Source organism: Diabrotica virgifera, chromosome 4 (assembly GCF_917563875.1).
Source record: "Diabrotica virgifera virgifera chromosome 4, PGI_DIABVI_V3a".
Classification (NCBI taxonomy): Eukaryota; Metazoa; Arthropoda; class Insecta; order Coleoptera; family Chrysomelidae; genus Diabrotica; species Diabrotica virgifera.
Window position 1 is genome coordinate 94,639,931 of NC_065446.1, and position 25,819 is coordinate 94,665,749.

General features: G+C 32.5%; 1 protein-coding gene across 9 annotated transcripts in view; it reads left to right on the forward strand.

The window, feature by feature from the left end:
• LOC114326081 (rho GTPase-activating protein 21-B) overlaps positions 1-25,819 on the forward strand; it is an 811,276-nt gene that overhangs the window by 118,077 nt on the left and 667,380 nt on the right. The gene's annotated exons all lie outside the window — the stretch shown is intronic.

Consider the following 25,819-nt stretch of genomic DNA (forward strand, 5'->3'; position numbering starts at 1 on the left):
GCAAATAATCAAAACCGATATAATTTGACTTAAACTTTCAAATGCGGTAAGCAGACTTGCTATTTTATTTTTTAATCAAAAGTTATTCGGGTTCAAAAATTGCAATTTTTCGATTTTTTTAAAGTTCAACCGCGTTTATCTCAAAAACTGTGCATCCTACGAAAAAACTTGTAGAAATATTTTTTACTTAAAATGGCCCAAAAAATACAAAATATTGTTTTGTTTTGCCAAAAATCGCTGTTATTTGATTCCTCAAGTTCTTGGTCTATAACAATCTTATCGACATCCGGATCAACTGTTACCCAAAAAATTCGTGTTCTACGGGTCAAAATACATAAAAAAAACTTGAGTAAGTCCATCTGAATTAACGAGGCCGTTGTACCCCCCCTGGCGACAGGACTAGTATTATTTATTAAAATATTAATTGCAATAAAAACTTACGCACTCTAATTTAATAGATGGCTTATAATAATTAATAGGTGCCTAAATCAGTGAGCGTAATAGTTATCAAAGGCTAACAGATTTCAGCACCGTGGTGCCGCCCTATCTTGTATTTTATTATTTTCATCTTGGATACATCTAATCTAATTTGATCTTATAAAAATATACGTATAAATATGTATATAATTATATTTATTTTATTATGCTTGTTGTCAAAAATATGCAATTAAACATTTATCATTAAAGCAAAAAGTGATTATTGGCATCATTAAAAAACCTTAACATTTTTGTATAATAAATCATTAACGTGATTCGTCGAATTTTTTCAAATTGCTTTAAAGTGATAACGCAAAATCATGCTTTATATTATATCTCGGAATTTCAAACATAAATAAAAAGCATTAAGTACGTTCAACCTGATGTATTGTATGAATTCCTACAACTTACCTACCTTTTTAATCAAATAGATTAATATACACACAGACACAAAATGTTATATTGTTAAAACAATTTATTATATTATGTTTATATTGGCAATAGGTGGTGGGCAAAATGAATCATCATCAATGGCTTCTTCATGAGTCTTTGCCGCGTTTACTATTGCCTTCCATGTTTATCGGTTCTGTGCCACTATTTCACATTGCCTCACTCCCATTATCTCTAGATTCTGTCTGACTGCATCTTTCCACCTTTTTCTAGCCCGTCTATAGAGTTTCTCTCATTTGGTTTTTCCCAAAACACATTGTTTATAAGGCGATTGTCAATACTGCGTATCACATGTCCTGCCCATCTTGTATATTAGCCTTTATACGAATGAATGCTGTCGTTAATAAGAATCAAGACATATAGGTGTATCGAAGACATTATAGAAAATCTCAGAAAAGAGCTTTAGTTCTTCAAAAACCCTACAAAATCATTTGTGAAAAAATTTTTATCACTAGAAGTGAAGGATCTATGTTTATAAAACGAATTTTTTTTTCGATAAATTCAATAGCCCGCTTGGTAGTGTATGCAATAGAATAGAGCATTTGTATACAGGGTGTTTCATTAATAATTGTCCATATAGTAACTGGAGAAACCTTAGCACAAATTATGAAGATTTAACCTAAAACACTTAAATAAAATGTGGTTCCTTACTGAGTTACAGGGTGTTTTATCTAACAATTTAAAAATTATTTTTGCTCAGCATTTTAAAACTATTCGACGTATCCTTTCACGCTTGGCAGAAAGTGCGACTACTATACACCCCACTAAATTATGATAAACAAACGTTTCTAACTATTACCAGAGGCTTACGACAGGGGATAGTGAATGGTTGACCCTTCTCAAATTCTACGCCAATGGAGGAATTACTATTTTAGTGCCATTTTTAGATTCTGCAATACTTTTTACGTAAATAATATACTCTTCATTAGTAACGATAAAGGCATTAGTTTTCGAGATATTTGAAGTTAAATATGAAACGGCACAGTTATTTTGATTAATTTATGATATGTATGATTGATATGATTAAAATTTAAAAATTATTTGTACCCAGTACTTTAAAACTATTTGGCGTATCCTTATCATACTTATGAGACAGTGTAGGTACTGTAAACCCTACTAAATTAAGATAAATAAACTTTTCTAGCTACTACCAGAGGCGTACGACAGGGGATAGTGGCTGGTTGACCCTTCCCAAATTCTACGCCACTGACGAAATTGCTATTTTAGGGTAATTTTTTGATTTTCCAATACTTTTTTTGTAAATAATATACTCTTCATTCGTAACGATACAATTATTAGTTTTCGAGATATTTGAAATTAAAAATGAAGCGACACAATACATTAATCAAAATAACCGTGTCGTTTCATTTTTTACTTCAAAGATCTCGAAAACTAATGACTTTATCGTTACGAATAAAGAGTATATTATTTTCATATAAAGTATTGGAGAATCCAAAAATTGAACTAAAATAGAAATTCCGTCAGTGGCGTAGAATTTGGAAAGGGTCAACCATTCACTTTCCCCCGTCGTACGCCTCTGGTAATAGCCAGAAACGTTTGTTTAACATAATTTAGTAGTTTGTACAGTACCTATACTTCCTGCCAAGTATAAAAAGGATGTTGAATAGTTTTAAAATGCCGAGCAAAAATAGTTTTTAAATTTTTTTATTTAGGAACCACATTTTATTTAAGTGTTTTAGATTAAATCTTCGTATTTTGTGCTAAGGTTTCTCCAGTTACTATATGGACAATTATTAATGAAACACCCTGTATAATACCACAGAACCTGACGTCGACTAAAAAACTATTTGCATTTGTATTTGGAAATTCGTATTTTTGTGTAAATAAATGTTTTTGTACGTAATTCTACTTTTTCTTCTGTCTAGATCTATTAAATTACTTATAAAAATTTCAATGTTATTAAGGGTCGTTTTTAAGGGTTGACATATTATGATATTATATCCTAAAGCATAAAACAATCATTATTTAACCAATCAAACCCAAATTTTACCCATATTAAAGTTTACAATGTTTTTATATAATTTTTGACAATAATTTCCTATAATGTCTATAATGTTTATACCCCTAAAAATAATCAACGCCCTTGAGCATGATCAGTGATGCCACAGCTACCGATTTTTCAGTAGATCTACCGAATACCTGTCAAATCTACCGATCTACCTAATTCTCCTTTTTTTCTAGCGAAAAATCAAAATTCTTAATTTTCAAATTAATCTGCCGAAAAATCAAAATTATTAGAAAAGTTTTTTAGCGGATAGATTTGGCAATAGAGTTTAGTCAGTTTTCAAGAATTCTTGAATTGCTTTAACTAGCTTGAAACGAGTAAGGCACATGAGAAACGTTGCGGCGCCAGTGTAACGAATAAGCGGATTGACTACCCCGCTAATTGAAATAATATTCGAAAATATTACTTCAATCAACTAAGATAGCCATCGCTACACCCTCAGCTTAGCTCAGTCACTCAGGTGTGTGTTCGTCTTGTCCTAACCTTAGATATGAACTCTGAAAATTTAGAATGGTAGCAAACAAAACAATATATTTTAACCAATCATGTTTATTGTTCATAAAGATATAATAAATAAAATGACTTAGTAAATTGCATTAACAAATGTATTCAAATTCTTGCCAAAAACTAACAATTCTGGATTATACTTATGGCTTTTGGCAGCTGATGGTATCTTCTTGATGTCGTATGGTACTGCTGTCGACTTGTAGACCTGGGCAGGTGTTATGGCCCTAGGTCGCCGCAGCTACGGTCTTGGTGATGTCTATGATGTTGGGTGCTGTTGTCTGTCTAAAGATGTTAGGTTGTCAGCCATCTGGTGCATCGCCGGCGATGGGCTTCATGCTCCCGAAAGGAGAAAGTAGATTTTATTCCAAAAACTGTAACAGTAAAACACATATCAACAATCAAGAAGAAAACCAAATTGTACCTTTGCCAAATAGTATTCAGAAATAGTAATTGGCAAGGTTAAATTACATAGAATTAAGATGAGGAGAATAGTTAAAATTTTGATAACTAAACGTGCATATTAATAGATGAAAAGAAATATAGAAATCAAACACATTGTTGAACATTTGAAGGTTAGATAAAAAAAAACAATATAAAAACAAAAATTCTGCGGGAGCAGTCGCGCTCACTTCTGCCACGTAGATAGTCGCGCGTAGAGAAAAAATCTCACAATACAAATTTAAATACGAATTTGAAACAAATTTCTATTTTATAATATTTTTATTTACTTGTTATGTTAAAAGTACCTATTTATAACAATTTTAAAGCTAATTGGTTCTCACCAAAGCCATAAATTTCACAAAAAAATAAAAAAATAAAAAAAAAATTAAAAAAATTTCCACGCATGTAACTTACTATATATGATCCTTCTTGAGGCGCTTACGAGTGGAAAGCAATGTTGCAAAATTTTTCATCAAGTTATCACGGAAAAGGATAAAATGTGAGATTTTTTCTCACGGCGCGACTGTTCCCGGGTTAAACAATTATAAAGCTTTCAAATAAGAATATTTGTATTTTGAACGTTAATAGGTACACGTGTGGTAAACTTTTTTTAAAAAGTCTACAACAGGAAAAAATATTCAGTTTTATTTTATTATAAATAAATTAATTCCTTGTAACAAAACTAAAGTATCCTTGATATTTAGTATTGCGTTAGTTAGACGGCTCTACTCGAGTTACTTTGGATTAAAAAAAAAATAAAGAAAATTGCTCTATAATACCTAGAAAGCCGAGAAAATACATTTTTTTAAAGTACATATACCGATTTTGAACTTTGAATGATTTTTATGATGAATGGTGATTATTGATCATTAATGATGAATGTATTTTATTTTTGAATACTCGTACCTAAAGTATCATTTTTTTGCAATGCGACAGCAAAGAAGCAAAAAATGAAATATACCGAAATTTGACGATTTCTACCGAAAAAATAATAGCAGTCTCCCGAAATTGTGTCCAAGACCTGTGGCAACACTGAGCATGATATAGAATATGAAGTACAGGGTGAGAGGATCCTAATCCCAAATTTTTATGCAAATCGATGCAAGCCAAAATAATTTTTTTAGGATAAATAAATTTTTTATATATAGCTACAACAAGGGTGGTTTTAAGGGTTGAAATATTATGATTTTATATACTAAAGCATAAAACAATCATTATTTAACTAATAAAAACCAAATGTTGACCGTATTAATTAAATATTATTTCATAATTTTTTACAATTAGGGGTAGTTTTCACCCTTAAAAAAACAAAAGCATACAACGGCTCAATATAGAAAATGAACTAGAACTAGAGAGTGTAATGAGCCTAATCCCAAATTTTTGTACAAATCGATGTTGGACGAAAAAATTGCGAGGTTTTGCCATTTTTTTCAGCTTCATTTTTTGACCTAATATACAGGGTGTAACGAAAATACAGGTCATAAATTAAATCCCATATTGTGAGACCAAAAATAGTTCGAATGAACCTAATTTACCTTAGTACAAATATGCACATAAAAAAAGTTACAGCCCTTTGAAGTTACAAAATAAAAATCGATTTTTTCGAATAAATCGAAAACTATTAGAGATTTTTTATTGAAAATGGACATGTGGCATTTTTATGGCAGGAATATCTTAAAAAAGAAATATAGTGAAATTTGTGCACCCCATAAAAATTTTATGGGGGTTTTGTTCCCTTAAACCCCCCCAAACTTTTGTGTACGTTCCAATTAAATTATTATTGTGGTACCATTAGTTAAATTCATGATTTCTAAAACTTTTTTGCCTCTTAGTATTTTTTCGATAAGGCAGTTTTTATCGAGTTGCGGCTTCTTTTTAAATATGTTTACATAAAATTTTTATGGGGGTTTTGTTCTTTTAAACCCCCCAAATGCTTGTGTATGTTCCAATTAAACTTTTACTGCGGTACCAATAGTTAAACACAGTGTTTTTAAAACTTTTTTGCCTCTGTGTATTTTTTCGAGAAGGCACTTTCTATCGAGATATTACTTCTTTTTTAATATGGTTCAAAATATACCTAAAAATGTACATCATAAATAAATTTTCATATTATTACCAAGTCTCCATAATCGTACTTAGCCATATACAAATATGTGGTGGATTTGACAAATATTCAAAATATCTCGATAAAAACTGACTTTTCGAAAAAGTAATAAAAGGCAAAAAAGTTTTTAAAATATTGTGTTTAACTAATGGTACTACAATAATAATTAAATTTGAACGTACACAAAAGTTTGGGGGGGTTTAAAGGAACAAACCCCCCATAAAATTTTTATGGGGTGTCCAATTTTCACTATAATTTTTTCTTAAGATACTACTACTATAAGAATGCCACATGTCTATTTTCAATAAAAGATCTCTAATAGTTTTCGATATATTCAAAAAAATCGATTTTCATTTTGTAACTTAAAAGGGCTGTAACTTTTTTTATGTGCACATTTGTACTAAGCTAAGTTAGGTTCAATCGAACTATTTTTGGTTCCAGAATATGTGATTAAATTTATGACCTGTATTTTTGTTACACCCTGTATATTGTCTGCGCTTTTTACAATTTATAAAGCAAGCAGACTTACAAATAGCGAACATGGGAGAATCTACAATTTGAATTCATCATCTGTCCGCTTATCTTGATAAAAATCCAACAGAATTCTCCATCCTTAGTACATAAATCATAAAAAAACGAAACTAGTAATGATACTACCCCTCAAGAAAACAAGGAGAAAGTACCACCATTTATTCTCCACTACGTTGAAAAAATACCTCCATTAATCAAAATATTAAATAATACAATAGCGCAAAAAGAGTACTATTACGAAGTACTTAAAGGAAATAAAATAAAATTGCAGGTAAAGTCGTTAGAAAACTACAAAAAAGTCAAAAAAGTACTGTATGACAATAAAGTAATACGACACACATATACATTAGAAGAAAACAAGAAATTCAGAGTGGTACTACGTAACCTGCACCATACCACTGATCATAATGAAGTAAAAACTGCATTACAGGAAAAAGGACACACGGTGCACAGTATAAACAGCGGATACTTAAAAAACCAGCAAGGTTCCCCTAAAAAATATTTTCTTCATTGATCTTGAAAAGAAGGAAAATAATAATGAGATATTTAATATCACCTTACTGTTAAATGCAGTAATAAAATTCGAGGAACCCAAGAAAAAATCCAAACTGGTACAATGCATGAGATGTTGCTGCTATGGACACACTAAAAGCAACTGCACACGTCCAATGAGATGCTACAAAGGCGCTGGAAAGCACGACTACAAAACATGTGAAAAGAAAAAAGAGGATGGTAGAGATCCAAAATGCACATTATGCAGTGGAAACCATCCTGCCACTGCAAAAATCTGCAAAGTATACCAAGAAATAATCAAAAGACGTTTCCCAAATGAAAACATAGTACCAGTAGCATTACAAACACAACGACAACAACAACAACAAAAGAAGCAGCTTATGCCTTTAACCCAATCACACCAAACGATCCCGCAACAAACAAATCCACAGATCCCACAACAACCTACTCCACAAAATGTACAAGCTGCACCAACACCCCAACAACAATACAGGCCAACATATGCGCAAGTTGCCAGTGACAGTAATATATTATCCATTCTTCAAAATACAATTACAAACCAACAACAAATAATGAACCAAATGGCAGCAGAAATAAAATCACTTAGAGAACAACTCACACAACTAACAAATCTCTTAATTAGAAATGGCCCAACTGTATAAAATTGCCCTTTGGAATGCAAACGGCCTTGCCAAACACAAACAAGAAGTAGAAGTATTTCTTGCGCACAACGACATTGACATTCTTCTAATATCAGAATCCCACTTTAACAGTAGTTCTTACTTTAATATTAAAAATTATTTAATGTACCACACAACACATCCAGAAGCTGACAGGATAGCCAGAGGAGGAACGGCAGTGCTCATTAGACACCAAATTAAACACTATGAGTTACCTAAATTCAGTAAAAACTTTCTACAGGCAACCAGTATCGTAATTGAAGATTGGCTAGGTCCATTAACAGTATTAGCGGCATACTTCCCACCAAATTACCCACCAAATAAACAAGAGATGGAAGAATACTTCTTGTCTTTAGGTCACAGGTTCCTAGCAGGAGGTGATTACAATGCGAAAAACATAGCATGGGGCTCAAGACTAACAGCGCCAGGTAGAGGCAGAGTACTATATAACATCATCCAAGAACTGCAATTGAGTTACCTATCCACAAATACTCCAACGTACTGGCATAAGGATCCAGCTAAAATACCAGACCTACTTGATTTCTTCATAGTTAAAGGCATAGGAGCTGGTTACCTAAATGTAGAATCAAATCTAGACCTTTATTCTGATCACACACCAATAATAGCACAAGTTAGTGCCACAATTATAGAAAAAGAACTTCCTGTAATGCTGTTCAACAAGAATACCAATTGGGAACAATATAGAAACCAAATTAATGCAGAAATTGACTTAAAAATATCATTAAAAACAAAAACAGAAATTGAAACTGCAGTAAATCAATTAACAAACATCATCCACACTGCTGCAAAAAATGCAACACCAGAAATATCAAATCACAAAAAAAAAACAACACTGCCCAGTAATAATAAAAAAGAAAATAGCTGAAAAAAGAAAACTCCGAAGGATTTGGCAGCGCAATAGATACCTGACAAACAGGATAAATTATGACAAAGCTTCTAGAGAATTGAAAGAGCTTATTAACAATATAAAGAATGCATCATTTAACGAATACTTAGAAAATCTGACAAGTACAGAAGATACAGACTATTCGTTATGGAAAGCGGTTAAGAACTTAAAAAGACAAAATGAACAAATTCCTCCGATTCGTAAAAGAGACCGAACATGGGCACGCACTGACGAGGAAAAAGCAAATACCTTCCGAGAATATCTGGAGGAAGTCTTTCAACCTCTTCCATCGCAAAATACGCCTGAAATAGAAGCTAAAATCAAAGAAACTCTTGAAGCTCCATATCAAATGTCCCAAATTCCAAAACTCTTCAAGGTCAAAGAGGTACATGAGACAATAAGAAGAAACTTAAATCCAGATAAGGCTCCAGGGTTTGATCTGATCAAAGGCCGTCTTATTAAAGAACTCCCAAGAAAAGGGATTGTGCTAGTAACAACAATATTCAACGCGGTGCTACGATTAGGACACTTCTCTGCCCAATGGAAAGTTGCCGAGCTTATACTTATTCCAAAACCTGGAAAACCAATAAATGAAGTAACATCATACAGACCAATCAGCCTGCTGCCAGTTCTTGGTAAACTCCTAGAAAAGCTACTCATAACCCGACTGACTCCCATAATAGAAGAAAACCACCTCATTCCTGAACACCAATTCGGATTCAGAAAGGATCATAGCACAATTGAACAGATCCACAGAGTAGTGGACGAAATAAATGAAGCATTTGAGCAAAAAAGTTACTGCACGACTGCTTTCTTAGATGTGAGTCAAGCTTTTGATAAGGTTTGGCATAATGGACTACTATTTAAATTTAAAAAATCACTCCCCCACACACTGTACATTATTATGGAAGCCTACCTAAAAGAAAGATATTTTACTGTATGGTATGGACAGACAACATCAGAAATCACATTGATAGGGGCAGGGATACCACAGGGCAGTGTTCTTGGTCCACTTCTCTATCTTATGTACACAGCTGATCTTCCAGTAAGCAACCAAACAATCACAGCTTCCTTTGCAGATGATTAAGCGATAATAGTCAAACACAAAGACCCAGTCATAGCCGCAAGAATTCTCCAACAACATCTAGTGAAAATACAGGACTGGACAAGAAACTGGAGAATCAAAGTCAATGAAGTAAAATCAGTGCAGGTTACATTTACCAAATGCAGAGGTACAGTGCCACCTGTTACACTAAATGGACAAGATCTGCCTCAATCTGACAGCGTTAAGTATTTAGGGATGCACTTGGATAAAGGACTGACCTGGAGAAAGCACATTTTTAACAAACGAAAACAACTTGGCTTAAAACTCAGCAAATACTACTGGCTATTGGGAAGACAGTCAAAGCTTAGTTTAAAAAAGAAATTATTGGTGTATAAAATAGCCTTAAAACCAATATGGACATATGGTGTACAACTATGGGGTACGGCTGCAAACTCAAACATAGATATTGGAACGCTTTCAGTCGAAGGTACTACGGACGATAACAAATGCACCTTGGTTTATACCTAACAGAGAAATCAGAGACGATCTTCAAGTAGCCACAGTAAAGGAGACAGTGAGTGAATACAGCAGCCGCTATTTGGTAAAATTAGAAAACCACCCTAATAATCTTGCACTAAACCTGCTGGATAATAGTGAGCAGACTCGGAGACTGAGGAGGCATAAACCACTGGAGCTACCACATAGGTTCTAAGCAGCAGTGAAGTGAAGTGTCGTGCAGTGCAGTGCAGTGAACTACTTACCCTTTCAGGGCACAGTTCAATAATTTAAGAGGCTAGTGGAGTCTTTGTTATCATTGAATAACAAATCCAAATTTATACTTACACCCCTTTGAACAAACAAGTAACATGCTTATAAATTTTTTTGTTTATTAATTGCATGTAGTGAATAACCTATAATAAAAAAAATAAATCATAAATATTAAGTAAAATAAAATAAGGAAAGACAGCTTTAGATTAAATTCTCTTCAGAGTACACCACAGATGAAGCTAGGACAAATAATCCCCGGACAAAAAATCCCCACAAATTATCCCTGGACAAAAAATCCCCAGACAAAAAATCCCCACAAATAATCCCTTCAAATAGTCTCCAGACAAAAAATCCCCAGAAAAAATCCCGGACAAAATATCCCCACAAATTTTTTTGGACAAAATATCCCCACAAAAAATCCCCAAGAATTATTTGCTGCCGAATAGTTCTCTAAAAGTTTTCCCGTGAATGCAATGGACGCAAATGTTTTTCAGCCTCAGTGTATGAGAGTTATAGCAATCGCCATGAAACCAGTTTTAGGCACGAAAATAATAATTAAGCATGAATTGTAATTTCCCTTACCAAATTTCGAATTCCAATTGTGTGGAAGTTATTTCAAAAATCGTGGAAGATATGAGGAATAAGCTAAGGCTGCGGGAATCATGTAATTATTCGCTTCAATCTTTTTCTCACTCTGCTTTGAATAACTGTTCAAAACATTGTCTATTCGTGATGATAACTGCTGGTCCTGAAAACGATAATCTTGATTGTAATGTAAGAAATCCTATTCCTTTTTGTAAATTTAATGTCAAAAATATAATAGTCATCGACATCATCAATGGCGTTATAACTCTTCGAGAGTCTTTGCCGCGTTTACTATTTCCTTCCATGTTTGTCGGTTCTGTCCCACTATTTCCCATTGTCTAACTCCCATTTTCTCCAGATCTTCTCTGACTACATCTTTCCACCTTTTTCTAGGCCGTCCTAGAGACCTTCCCATTTGGCCTTTCCCCGAGCAGCTATGTCTGATTTGATTTATGGATAAATTTTCAAAGTTTTTTTATGGATGCAAACAGATCCTCAATTACGTTTTTTAAAAACCGGTTATCGAATAGTAATCCCATAAATGTGTTCCCAAAAGCACCAAAAAAGTCAAAATAATCGATAACTTTCCTCGCGATGCGTGGAACGGATTTTTTGTATTACAATAATTAAGATTATCGTTTTCAGGACCAGCAGTTATCATCACGAATAGACAATGTTTTGAACAGAGTTTTTCAAAGCAGAGTGAGCAAAAGATTTAAGTGAATAATTACAACATGATTCCCACAGCCTTAGCTTATTCCCCATATTTCCACCATTTTTTGGAAATCGAAATTTACAATTCATGCTTAATTTTAATTGTTAATCATTATTATCGTGCCGAAAAGTGGTTTCATGGCGATTGCTATATCTCTCATGCACTGAGGCTGAAAAACGGGAAACGATTGAATTCACGGGAAACTTTTAGAACTATTCGGCAGCAAATATTTCTTGGGGATTTTTTGTCCGGGATTTTTTGTGGGAATATTTTGTTCAAAAAACATTGTGGGGATTTTTTTGTCCGGGGATTTTTTGTCCAGAAATAATTTGTGCGGATTTTTTGTCCGGGGTTATTTGTCCGGACCCCCCACAGACAGTGCTGATAACTCTAAAAAGAAGAAATATATTTATGTCAACTGATGATGGTGACCCCTAAATCGAATTAAGTCTAACTATCTTTCCTCACCTTATTTTACTCATATTTGATTACTATGGATGCAGAATTCTCTTGGATTTTCGTCTAGATAAGCGGACAAGTGATGAATTCAAATTGTAGATTCTCCCATGTCCGCTATTTATTGGTCTGTTTGCTTTATAAATTGTAAAAAGCTCAGACAATAGATTGTTACCAAGGATACTGCATTCCTACCTAAAAGAAAATTTTCACTTTTCTCTTTTGTTTAAAATTTTTTAATTTGCATTTCGAGAACAATTTCCGAAGTGGAAATAGAAACCTTAAAAATAAACATACTTTAAACCAAAAATTATGGTTAATTCTAATTGAAGATAGTAAATAACATTTAAATGCCGCAAGAAAATAGCTTCCGAACAATATTTAAATTTAGTATTAATTTTTATTCTCCTTTCCTAAAAAAAGTAACGCTGAGGTGAGAATCGGTAGAGACAAGAATAACTTGTATATTTTATCGTGGTACTAAACTTACGATATGTTTGTTTAAAAAAACACGTGTTTAGTAATGCTTTCGTAATCCCTCAGATAAAAACAACAACAAAGACCTGATAGAAAGATTTCATCAGTGGCGGCATGTAATACGGAGTAGTAAATCCTATTTTTATATTAACCAGAATGAATCAAGAGCATTTTTACCTAGGCTTTTATATTCCCATAGTAGGGGAGTCAATGGAGTTTTTGCTCAAAGGAAAATATCGAACAAGATAAAACTTTTTGTAATTTTATTAATGCCTGGTTCTCGTGGCACCAACAAATCTTAAGCTCCAGCTTAGCCCAGCTAAGCTTATTTACAGGGCTCGTTTATCTTAACACGTCTTAACTGATAAGTTTAAGATACAATCCACGTGGCAATCCATTGTGCAAGCTAAAAATTGATCTAGACTCAATGGTGCAGCGCGTATGTTTCGAAAGCGGAGCTTAGGCCTAAGATCTGTTGTACCCCAGGCTGTGGGTGAAAAAACGTGATATAATTCAGGAATTTTTTAAACCTATCAGGTGTTGTAAAGGATGATGCCAGGAATAACTTCTAAAATGTAACCAAAAATTGTGTGCGGTTTTTTATTTATGACGATTTTCATTTGTTAAATTTGCAATTTTTAAAGATTTTTAATTTTGCAGCTTAGGATATTCATTGTAGAGAAAAACTTTTAAATAGAAAATTGTAGAAAATTAGAAAACCTACAATTTGAGCTATGGAAAGTTTAATTTCGGTAATACGTTATTGCAAAACAGCCTCCGAAAGGTCAAAAATGACCGTTTTTTGCAATTGAATTATTTATTGTAAAAATAATTTTTATTTATTTTTAAGGCTTTAAAATGAAGATCTTTCAATTTTAAACACAAAAAAAATTTGTAGAGCCCGATTGGTCAACCTGTTGCTTAGATATTATAACTTGTTTATCCCAAGGGGGCAAATGTCGAAGGCTATAACTTTTTGAAAAAAAATCATAGAGAATTAATCCAAGGTCCACTCTCCTTCTAAAGACTTATATTTTCATATTCTGATGTAAATAAATGCGTAAAACATTTTTCCACCTACCTCTACCGAAAGTATACTTTTCCGGACCTGATTGTAGGGAGCAAAGTTGTACTTTTCCTCCCTAGGGAGGAAAATATTTTTCCTCCCTAGGGAGGAAAAGTAAAAATGACGTCATGGTATTTCATTCATGAAATATAACTTATTGACGCCCTGTATAGTATCTATTTTCTATTACGAAGTATCTATACATTTTAACGTTTATTTATAAAACATCCTGTATTTTGCAGAATGGTAAAAAACAGTAAATTGTTATTTTGATTTAACAATGTTTACATTAATAATTTGACTTATATTTGACAGTTGACAGTTATATTGTACCTACTTGTTGTTTTAGTTCTAATAAATTTTGTTGGTTAGTTACATAAATAAATTAAGTAAAAATGAAAAAATTACTTGTTATTTGAGGAAGGTGGAAAACCCATATGTATAACATGGGAGTAAAGTGCCTTTTCCTCCCTTGAATGATTACTGCCCTCCGCTACGCGTCGGGCAGTAAACTTCATTCTCGGGAGGAAAATTTACACTTTCCTCCCTTGTTATACAAATAGCTATTTCAACCTCTTATTTCGGGTTTGAAAATAAGGGGGCAAATTTAGAACTGAAGCCGCCCCTGTACATCCTATGAGTTTCTATTTTGCAGATTATTGTTGCTGAAGACAAAATAAAGATTCTAAACAAAATAAAAATTTTCTACGGCCAACTGAAGCCGAAATAACTGTTTTTGTTTTCTTAAATCGTAGTGACTATTTATAACAATTAAGAAATTATTTCACAGTCATGGACTAAAGAAAGACTTATAATATTTTAATTTAAAAATTCTTTTAAACGAAAATTACATTTTATTATTAAAAATGATTTTTGAAGTGTAGTTGAGATTTATTTTTCTTTACGAATGTGATTTATTGTGTCGGTTGCCCTTAGCAACGGTTAGCAACTTATAGTACATTGAATCACGGTTTTTGCTCCAAATTTTAAAGCACCGTTTGTATTGACATGAAATTTGGCAAACACATAGATAATATGTCAAAGAATAAAAATGATATTGGACCTCGTTGTGTTTTTGCCCTGGGGGTGACTTTCACCCCTTAGAAGGGGTGAAAAAATATACGTTAAAAATAAGATCGGAAATGGATAAAACATCTAATTCTAAGCACCTTTTATTCTATAGTATTGTACCAAAAATGTACAAATTGTAAAAAAATGGTGTACTAGTAAAGTCTACAAATTGAGTAGAAGCAAAGTTGTAGCTCATGAAAAATACGTTCTTATTCGTCTAATTCCAAATCGAATAATTCAACGCGAAATCACCGAAGTAGGAAGCGTTTTTCGGGAAAACCTTATTAACATTTTTAAAGTATCGAAAAAAAGCTTATTATTTGTTTTTTACAAAAGTTTACAGCATCAAAAATAAACGAGTTACACTGAAAAAAAAAGTTGACTCCTTTTTTTTGGTAAAAAAAAATCGTAAAAACCTCCCTCTATTTAGCACCCTAAATGAAATTAATCGTTTGGCTTTACCATCTATTTTAACTGTATGTGTATTGTTTACATGATCTGTAAGTTTGATTGGTTTGAAGTGCTTATTTTTGAAAACATTTGGTTTTATAGTAAAAAAAAAATTTTTTGAAAAATTTCATTTTTTCAAAATAACTTAAAAAGTATTAGTGATAAGAAAAATCTTAAAGAGTAAAAAAATGTAGGTTTTGCTATTATAAATATGCTGGTTTCATTTTGTTTCTCAGTAAGACAAAAATTGGTTAAGATATGGCTGTTCAAAATTTGCATACACTCGTGATAGTGACCCATTCAAGCTTTCTCAATTATAACCCTTTCCAAAATAAACACTTTAAACCGGTGAGACTGACAGATCATATAAAAAATAGATAGGTAAGTAAATTGTTTGTAAAGCGGTAGCGATTAGTTTCATTTGGCGAGCTAAACACGGCGAGATTTTCATGATTTTTTCCAAAAAAAAAAGAGAGCCAACTTTATTTTGAGCGTAACTCACTTATTTTTAATGCTAAAACTTTTGTTAACAATTAAAACAAAGCTTTTTATAAACACTTTAAAAAAGTTTAAACGGGTTTTTCCCGAAAAGTGCTTAATTTTTCGGTGATTTCACCTTGAAATATTCGATTTGGAATTAGACGAATAAGAACGTACCTATTTTTCATGAGCTACAACTTTGTTTTTATTTGATTGATAGACTTTACTGATACACAATTTTTTGGGGTTTTTTATAGGCTACACTTTTGCCAAGGATATTTTTTTCGATAAAATATTTACTTTTTGAGTTATTTGCGAAAAACCGTCTGAAAACGTAGTTTTTTTGTCGAAAAATCAACATTTTCAATGGCAAATAACTCGAAAAGTATTGACTTACGTAAAAAACTCTATAGAACAAAAGTTGCTTAAAATCAGTCAATTTATCCATTTCCGGTCTTATCTTGAACGTATGTCTTTTCACCCCCCGAGAAGGGGTGACTGTCACCCCCCCCCAAGTACAAGCAACCAACGGCATAATTTCAACTCTGAAGTGGAGGGTAAGTAGAACCTAAATCCAAATTTTCATGCAATTCGGAGTTGCCCCTGAAAATTACACGGTATCGCCGAATTTCACGTTCATTTACTGGGCTAAATATGATATTGAATTTTTTTATAAATTGTTTATTTATTAGTCAATGATATTAAAATAATTTATTAAGCTACTTCAGTTAATGTAGTTGTAACTCTGCACCAAAATTTTAAAGCAAAACTTACTTTGACATTCTATTTTTTGATAACGTTAAATTTTAACCCGTGATCGGAGGAGTAGCTACTTACTGTCACTTGCTGTTGCATTTAGAAAATTTCCTACTTATTTCGTATGCTTTAAATGATGACGCACGGGTAAAGACTCGTGGACTCAACTGTAACTATAGTATTTGTCTTTTATTAATTTATTGTTTTAGTTGTAATATTCTTGGCCTCACTATTTTGGTTCACTTATGTCTTTTAATCGATCCTTCCACTATTTTGTTTGAAGAAGTAATTTAGTTATTTTTAAAGCGATCATTAATTAAAAGTTTATTTTCTGAAATAAAAAGTGTAGATCTGACGTCTGTGTATTTGCTTTTTTGAGCGCTATTATGCGCATTTTAATGACCTACCCGTTTGTTCGATATAACAACCACTACAAGTTAATTTGAAGACCTCGCTTTGTGTAGATTTCTTTATAATTACAACGGCGCCCTTGTTTTTAAACGACTCTTTGACGTCGAGGATATCTTCCCGAAGTATGTACATTGTACAGACCGTTTATTTACTCTGCACTGGCTTTAAAAGAAAACATAATTTGTTTTTTTAGAACGTTAGGAATTTTATACAGTTACTTGTTTCCAAAATTGGTGAAAGTTAACAAATTTTTTTCAATCTGCCGTAAGAAAACTATTTTCTTATGGCAGGTTCTTCGTTGAATATTTTTATACATAATGATTAAGAGGTCACATCAGCGCGTCATCAATATTACTTCAGGGATCATCCATAAACTACGTCGTAAAATTTTTGGAGTTTTTAATACCCTCCCCCTTCCGTCGTAAAGCGTCGTTTACAGTTGCCCCCCCCTCATACCGACGTCGCAATTGCAACTCATGACCCCCCTTTTTAGTGATTTTTTTTAATTCCATGTTGTTTCTGGATTCTTTTAGCTCTCAAAGTTTATTTACGAATATATCCAAATCAGTATTACTATGTAGCTCATATCCGCGTACTTTTTCTCTCAATTCACTGTACAACTAATTAGCTTTATTGGGACAAAATACATCACTTTTATCGGAGTTCCTATGATTTCTTAACTGCATCATATAAATCTTGATATTTATTTTGTTTTGATTTCAATGCCATTTCTTTTATTAAGTATAACTACAATGTACTAACTAAATAGAATAGAATATTTTATTTCTATTCATTCTTGTAGAATTGTTTCACACAAAGTACCTATTCAGTAAATAAATGAACATGTTAATATTTATTGCTTCCAGACGTTGTTCTGTATAGAAAGCGTTTGTTTAAATACATAATATTATTAAGGCTGTGAGTGATAAAAACGAAATGAAAAATATGCGACAAAAGTAATATACTAATTCTTTTTAATTCTAAAATAGGGTATGTTTTTTATATTCGTAAACATCAAACGACGTCGGATGTGCACTCATGGCCCCCACCCCCCTGTCGTATACCGTCGTAATAAGCAGTCCCCCCTCCCCCTTTTCAACGACGCAGTTTATGGATGTTCCCTTCAGTAGCAAACCCTTTTTCGAAAGTTCTGCGAAACAGTGCGTCGGCCTTATTTGACACTAACTAAGATGAAGGCTCAATATTGTGACAATATACTCATAGGCGCGCTAAATGGAAGTAATAGAAAACAATTTTATTATAAGTAAATAAATATTTATAAAAATAAACCAAAATAGGTGAAAATTTTATTAAAAACGTGTATTTTGGTTTTTTTATTTAAATTTAAATTTTAAACTATTGATGATATTTCTAGAATAAAAAATCCTCCTAAAACTTTATATACTTACTCGCATTAGAATTCGAAATATTTTTACGTAAAACATATCTACCTACAAAACTCACAATTAATTAATAATAATCTATTTTTTCAAATAGTCCGACAACTTAATTCTATTACACAAAAATATAATTAATTAATTATAAACAATCACTACTTTTCTATGGATCAACACTAACGAATTCCAATATCTTAGAAAATAATACACTACTGCACTGAACAGAACATCAGATAACAGAATCGGCGGGTGTAATTTCCTCACCAAAATAATCTTTTACCTGCGTTTGGAAGGGTATGCCATAATCCCACAGGTATTTTCCTCACCAAAATCGAAGTGATTATTTCAGGTAGATTTTACAAAAAGGCATTCAAGGGAATTATTTATCTACCTACTCTAAGATTACAGTAGGTACCTATAATAATTAATGAATTAATAATTATGGTATTTTATTTTTAGTCACAATTGCAATTTTGGCATATTTAATATGCAATGGCATATTTAATAGAAAGTAATCGCGATAAACCTTTACTGCTATGTATTTGAAAATTTTATTTTTTATTAAGTGAAAGTTTTATAAAGTGAAAGTTTTAAAAAGTGAAGAAGTGTACTGGAGGTGTAATAAAGCAATTTGTAGTGCGAAATTGTTTACTATTGGTGCAAATTTTACAATTTCTAGAAGTAGCCTACAACATAATCATGTACCAGATCGTCAGTAGATAGATCGGAAAATTGTTTCTAACTCTTGTAAACGTTAAGCCGAAGAGAATATTACTGAAAAACCAGCAAAAATTATACGCCAAGAGCTTGCAGCTAATTTGCCTGAAACAATTCTACGATTGATATAAGAAAAAATATACGTTAATAATAAATATACGTTAAATATATACGTTAAATATACGTTATATGTAAGTTACATAAGAAAAAATATATAATTATTGACAAAAAATGATGCCTGGTCGACTTCCTTCCAATATTGATAAGGTTCAATAAGGGGAAAAATATTCCCTCTATAAACTGTGTCAAAGATAAGATAATAGTGAAACAAATGTAAGAATTTTAGCCACATTGAATTTTACATATTATATAGATGGCACATTTTCTTAGTGTACCAGATATTATTTGCAATCATTCACTATTCACGGGCTAATTAATGGGCATTGTATTTCTTTATTATACTGTTTACTGCCAAACAAAAAAAAACATAAAGTTACAAAAATCTTTTTTATTTGTTAAAATCAGAAATTCTTAAAGCTCTCAAAATTAAGTTTAATCCTAGTAAAATTTTTATAGATTTTGAAAAAGCTATATATACATAATGAAATCATTCAAATATGTCCGAACACTGAAATACATGGTTGTAGATTTCACCTACTGCAAGCTTCTAGTATGTGGTATAGAAAAATTCTGTCTCTTGATTTAACATCAGAATCAGAATATACGAATGATTGTAAAGTAGGCAAGTGGCTCAAACATACTTTTGGCCTTACATATATAAAACCAGAAGACATATCAGATTGTCTTGTGTTTGATTTATTGTCATGCAAACCAGAAAATGAAATTTTAGATAGATTTATGTTGATTATTTAGTTGAAACTTATACAGGGTGTTTGGTAAGGAAAGGACCGTAGCTTAACCTTAAATTTCTGAGGTTAAAATAGGTCGATTTAAGCTAACTTACCTTAGTACGAAAGTTGATAATAACCGAAATACAGGGTGTCAAAGTTAAACTTTTATTTTATTTATTCTTGAATATTTCCTAAACTAACAGGCATGGGATAATAATACGAAATTTGGTAAGCGGGGGTTTCTGTGACAAGAAATCTAAATTTGCCACGAAAAATGAGGTATTATCCAGAGGGCGCCACATATTATGCCTTTCACCGCTCATTTGATAGGTTCATTTTTTTATTACTCACTCTATATACTTTTTGAATCAAAACTTCTATTCTCTTAAAATTTTTACTTAAAAAAGATAATATGCTAGATTTATCTCGCTGAACTCAACCGTTTGCGAGATAAACGCATTTTAAATCTGAGAGGCAACATAATTGTATGCATAATAACATCATTGTAGTTATAGTCCTGTTGCCAGGGGGGGTACAACGGCCTCCTTAATTCAGATGGAGTTACCCAAGTTTTTTTTATTTATTTTGACCCGTAGAATACGAATTTTTTGGGTAACAGTTGATCCGGATGTCGATAAGATTGTTATAGACAAAGAACTTGAGGAATTACATAACAGTGATTTCTCGCAAAACAAAACATCTTTTTGTATTTTTTGGGTCATTGTAGGCAAAAAATGCTCTGACAAGTTTTTCGTAGGATGCATAGTTTTCGAGATAACCGCGGTTGAACTTTCAAAAAATCGAAAAATTGCAATTTTTGAACCCGAATAACTTTTGATTAAAAAATAAAGTAGCAATTCTGCTTACCGCATTTGAAAGTTTAAGTCAAATTATATCGGTTTTGATTATTTGCATTGCTAAAAATTTATTATTTTATTGGTAAACAAAGCTATAAACACCTAGTGCGTGAGTGATGTTTTCAATGATTTCTCATTTAAAATCTAACGAGTAGGTAGAGTAGCTACAAGTGCAAGCGAGGCAATTTCTACGTAGCATGCGTTAAAACGCATGTATTAGGCACGGGAAACACTATGTGTTTATAGCTTTGTTCAGCAGTAAAAAAATTAATTTTTAGCAATGCAAATAATCAACACCGATATAATTTGACTTAAACTTTCAAATGCGGTAAGCAGAATTGCTACTTTATTTTTTAATCAAAAGTTATTCGGGTTCAAAAATTGCCATTTTTCGATTTTTTGAAAGTTCAACCGCGGTTATCTCGGAAACTATGCATTCTACGAAAAAACTTTTAGGAAGATTTTTTGCTTAAAATAACCCAAAAAATACAAAAATATGTTTTGTTTTGCGAGAAGTCGCTGTTATGTAATTCCTCAAGTTCTTTGTCTATAACAATCTTATCGACATCCGGATCAACTGTTACCCAAAAAATTCGTATTCTACGGGTCAAAATATATAAAAAAAACTTGGGTAAGTCCATCTGAATTAAGGAGGCCGTTGTACCCCCCTGGCGACAGGACTATTATAGGTATCCTAAAAATAACTTAAAACAATAAAAATTTACAAAAATATATCGCAAATTTCTACAAATGAAATTTGCGATGCAAAATGGCAAACCCTCCGCTTCGCGTCGTTCGGCAAACTGCAATCGCGTGCGGAAAAGTATGACTTTCCGCACTTGTTAGGAAAATAACTATTGCCGGTCCTTAACGTTCCCTTTCCGGTCTTGACTGGCAAAACGGTATTTTCTGTACAAAAAATTATTCAGAAAGTGTAAAACTATGAATCAGTATAAAACTATCATGCACCGTTGGGAATTTTAATACAGAAATAAAATTAAAATATTGTTTCTCTGATGTGGTATTGCACGAGTTCTTTTAGCTATAAACATTGAAATGTAAAAACACAGAAGTAAAACACTTCTAAGCAATATACCTATTACGTAAAAGAGAAATGCCAGAAAAACGCATTTTCGGATTTTAAATCGCTTATAACTTTAAAACTGTTAACTTTTGAGAAAAATGTCAAGAAAGTTATTTTATTTAGAATATCCCAAAGAATCTAGAAAAAATATCTTTCGGAGGAAAATTGGAGATTTACGGTTAGACACAATCACTCTTTAAAATCTTGAAGCTGAATGTTTAAACTTCAATTTAAGTTAATACTAATTTAAATATGAGTTTTTAGGCCTCGAAAATGCGTATTTTCGCATTTTTCAGATTTTAAATCGCCTGTAACTCGAAAACTATCAATTTTTGAGAAAATTTACAAGATACCTTTCTTGTTTAGAATGACCCACAAAACTTAAAAATATATATGTGTGTGTGTGAGAGAAAAAATGGCTTGGATGCGGGTCCGTTAGCCACAGATTTTTATTTTATTTTTACCTCAATTTATTAGTTTTGTTATATTTATACCTATTTCACTTAAATGACTATATTTGTTTCTCTCAAGTAGTTAATGAGTAATTTAAATATTTCCATTTTATGACAACTTATTAGATATTCTATACTAATTGGAAAATGAACTTGTGTTTGTCGTAAATTGTAATATAATTGATTTGTATATCTCTCGTTAATTTTGTATTCAAAGAAAATATGGTTCAAATCTCTAATCGAAACATTATCACAAAAACAGACTGATGAATTAACTATTCCTAATTTGTGCAGATGTGCCTCATATTTTCCGTGTCGAGTTTTTAATCTGACGATAGTAGAAATATCTTGCTTTGGCAGGTTATACTTAAATATGTATTCAGGTGGCGGAGGAAGTTCTTGATGTAAAGAAAAATATAAATTTTTTGATATGCTTGAAATATTTTTCCATTGTTTTTCTATGTTTTATTTATTCTAGCTTTGACGTCATTTATTGCATCTGTCGATAAGATCGTGAGTTAGAATCTCACCATTTTTTATTGCTTCTTTGGCCAACTCATCCACTTTCTCATTACCCAGTATACAGTATACCGGCTTGCCCTTTTGCCCATATAAATACTACTTCCACTTTAGACAAATTATTTTTTATATTACATAAAATTTTTGATTTGTATGAACTAAAATCAGTGTTTTCAATTGCATATATTGCAGATCTGGAGTCTGTTATTATCACAGCTTTTTTAAAAATATATGTTCCGGGGCAAAAAAACGTGATCTTTTGTATTTGTTTAAACAATTTCTGCCCAAAAATTCCGCCCGGCACACTTCAGATTTGTTTAAAGGGGACATTTTTGAATAGGAATCCACAAAGAAACCGAATCAGAAATTTTTCCAGACGGGAGCGGTCTCACCACATGGACTATATGGTTATTTTTGTTTTTTGGCTTAAGTTTCTGCTTCTCATATCGCACTCCTAGATGTAAACTGCGTTAACTCAAAATTTGACCATTTCGACTTAACAAAATTTTCAAATTCTTGACCTGAAGATCTATACGTAAATAAAACCCACGTAACAATACCTTGAATAGTTTCCGAGAGATGACGCTAAACGTCACTTTAGTTGAAAGATTTTAAACCGGGCGGTTCGAGTATTACTACGCCATTTTCAGTTATCCTCCAGTCACCGTAAGTGGATGTCGATAGTAAACTCGCTGAATTTGAGTTACAGCACTTTACGTGAAAAATATGTGGTAAGTAACATTTTCTATTTCAAGTTAATGTAGTTTACATGAACATTTCTTTGGCGATTTAAATAGTGATTTGATATTATTTTAAGTTGTACTGATTTTGGTGGAAATATATGATAAATTTTTTTGAGATATTTCAAATTACTTTACTTATCGTGAAAAAATTATTGCTTTCAGAGTTACAGTAGTTTAGATGAATAAAATTTTTCCTTCATTTATTCAGTCAGTCTTTTGAAGTTTGTCAATTTTCGCAATCCAAAGAAATTAATTGTGACATTTTGAACTATAGCTTTGACCCTACGCAAGATGCATAAATAACTTTGTGACAAAATAATGTTTTTTGAGTTGCACTACTTTACATGAATATTTTGGTAATATCAATCAACTTTTCTGTTTTTTTAGGAAAATGACAGGCCGTGGAAGCAAAATATTAGAAATTTTGAAAAAAGAAGCAGAACGACAGCGTGCAGCTGTTCTGCATATACCAGTAAGCAGCCAAGTCAACAATGAAGAGAATATAAATCCAATGTTAACTGATGCTGACCCTCCGGTCATAACTGAATCTGTATTTTCTGTTCCTGGTATGTATAGAATTGATTTACCTACTCAATGTATTTCAACTGACGTACAGGATGTGATAAACTCTTCAAAAAAAAGCTAACGATGTGTCTCCGATTATTAGCGAGTCTTCCCCTGTTCCTGTTTTGGATACAATGGTACTGCCTATTCACAATCCAACTAGCAATATTCATGTGACAAACGCTGTAAAAAAAATTCCAAAGCATTACTATGTCTCACCGATCCATAGTAACGAAAGTGATGTAGACGACTCAGACGCTGATCCGAACTACAATTATCGTGAAGCTGATTTACCTCAATTACAAACAACGCGATCTCGTAGCTGTTCCTCTTCATCGAGTTTGACTACTTCTTCCAGCTTTAGTAGTAGCTCTTCTTCTGATAGTGATGATAATACTACTAGTCACATACTACAAGATGCAACCAATATCTGCGATGGTCCGATGTTAAGAGCAATTCAAGATTTGGCACATGACCAGGAAGAGAAGAAAGGAAAGAAGAGGTTAAGAAAACCAGAAGGGTGGAAAATTAATTACACAAAGAGCCTTAGAAATTCGGGAAAAGCTTACCAATCTAGATCTAAATCTAAGAAACAAGTTCCTGCACGACAAATTCGCCCGCCTTGTGGAGAAAAATGCAGATGGAATTGCAGTACCAAACTAGAAATCACAGATCGCCAAAAATTGTTTGATGCATTTTGGAGACTTGGGGACCTTCAGCGACAGAGAGAGTTTATAGTGAGACATTCACAAGAAATAAAGCCCAAGTATAGGTACGTAAGTACGATTAAGTACCGGGCTCTAAACTCAGCCTTTTATTTTGTAGTGATCAACTCGCGAATTCGTGTCTGTAAAACCTTTTTTAAGGCCACACTTGACTTAAGTGATCAAGCAATTAAAACAGCACTTACCAAAAAGACAGAATGTGGGTTTATAGAAGGAGAACAAAGAGGAAAGCACGGAAATCAACCCACCATAGACGCTGTAATTACTAAAAGTGTTGTTCAATTTATCAACACTATTCCAAGGATTGAATCGCATTATCTCCGTGCTCAAACTTCACGGGAATACATTCAGTGCGACAGATCTTTATCAGATATTTACCGCGATTATAAAGAACTTCGCCAAGCAAGTAACATGCCATTCGCTACAAGCTCGACATTTCAGCGCATATTTAATTTTCAATTCAACATTGGCTTCTATCGACCGAAAAAAGATTTGTGCGACTTATGCGAAAACTACAAAAATGCAGATGAAGAAAGTAAACTCAAAATTTCGGAAGCCTATGAAAATCATTTAACAGAAAAGGAACTGGCTCGAATTGAAAAAGAGAATGACAAAAAGCGGACTGATGCTATTGTGGTGGTTTATGATCTCCAAGCAGTAATGCAGATTCCTAAAGGGCAAGTATCCCTATTCTTTTACAAGTCTAGAATTAATTGTTTCAATTTCACTATAAGTGATTTACAGGCAAAGAATGTGGACTGTTATTTTTGGGATGAAACGGAAGGGAAACGTGGAGCGGTTGAAATCGGTAGTTGTGTATTGGCTTTTATTCAATCACAGTTAGATCAGCATTCCGATGAAGATATAGATCTGATATTTTACTCAGATAACTGCTGTGGGCAGCAAAAGAACAAGTATTTATTGACTGCTTATGCCTACGCTGTGTCCAATATGAGAGTAAAATCTATAACGCACAAATTTTTAATACGGGGTC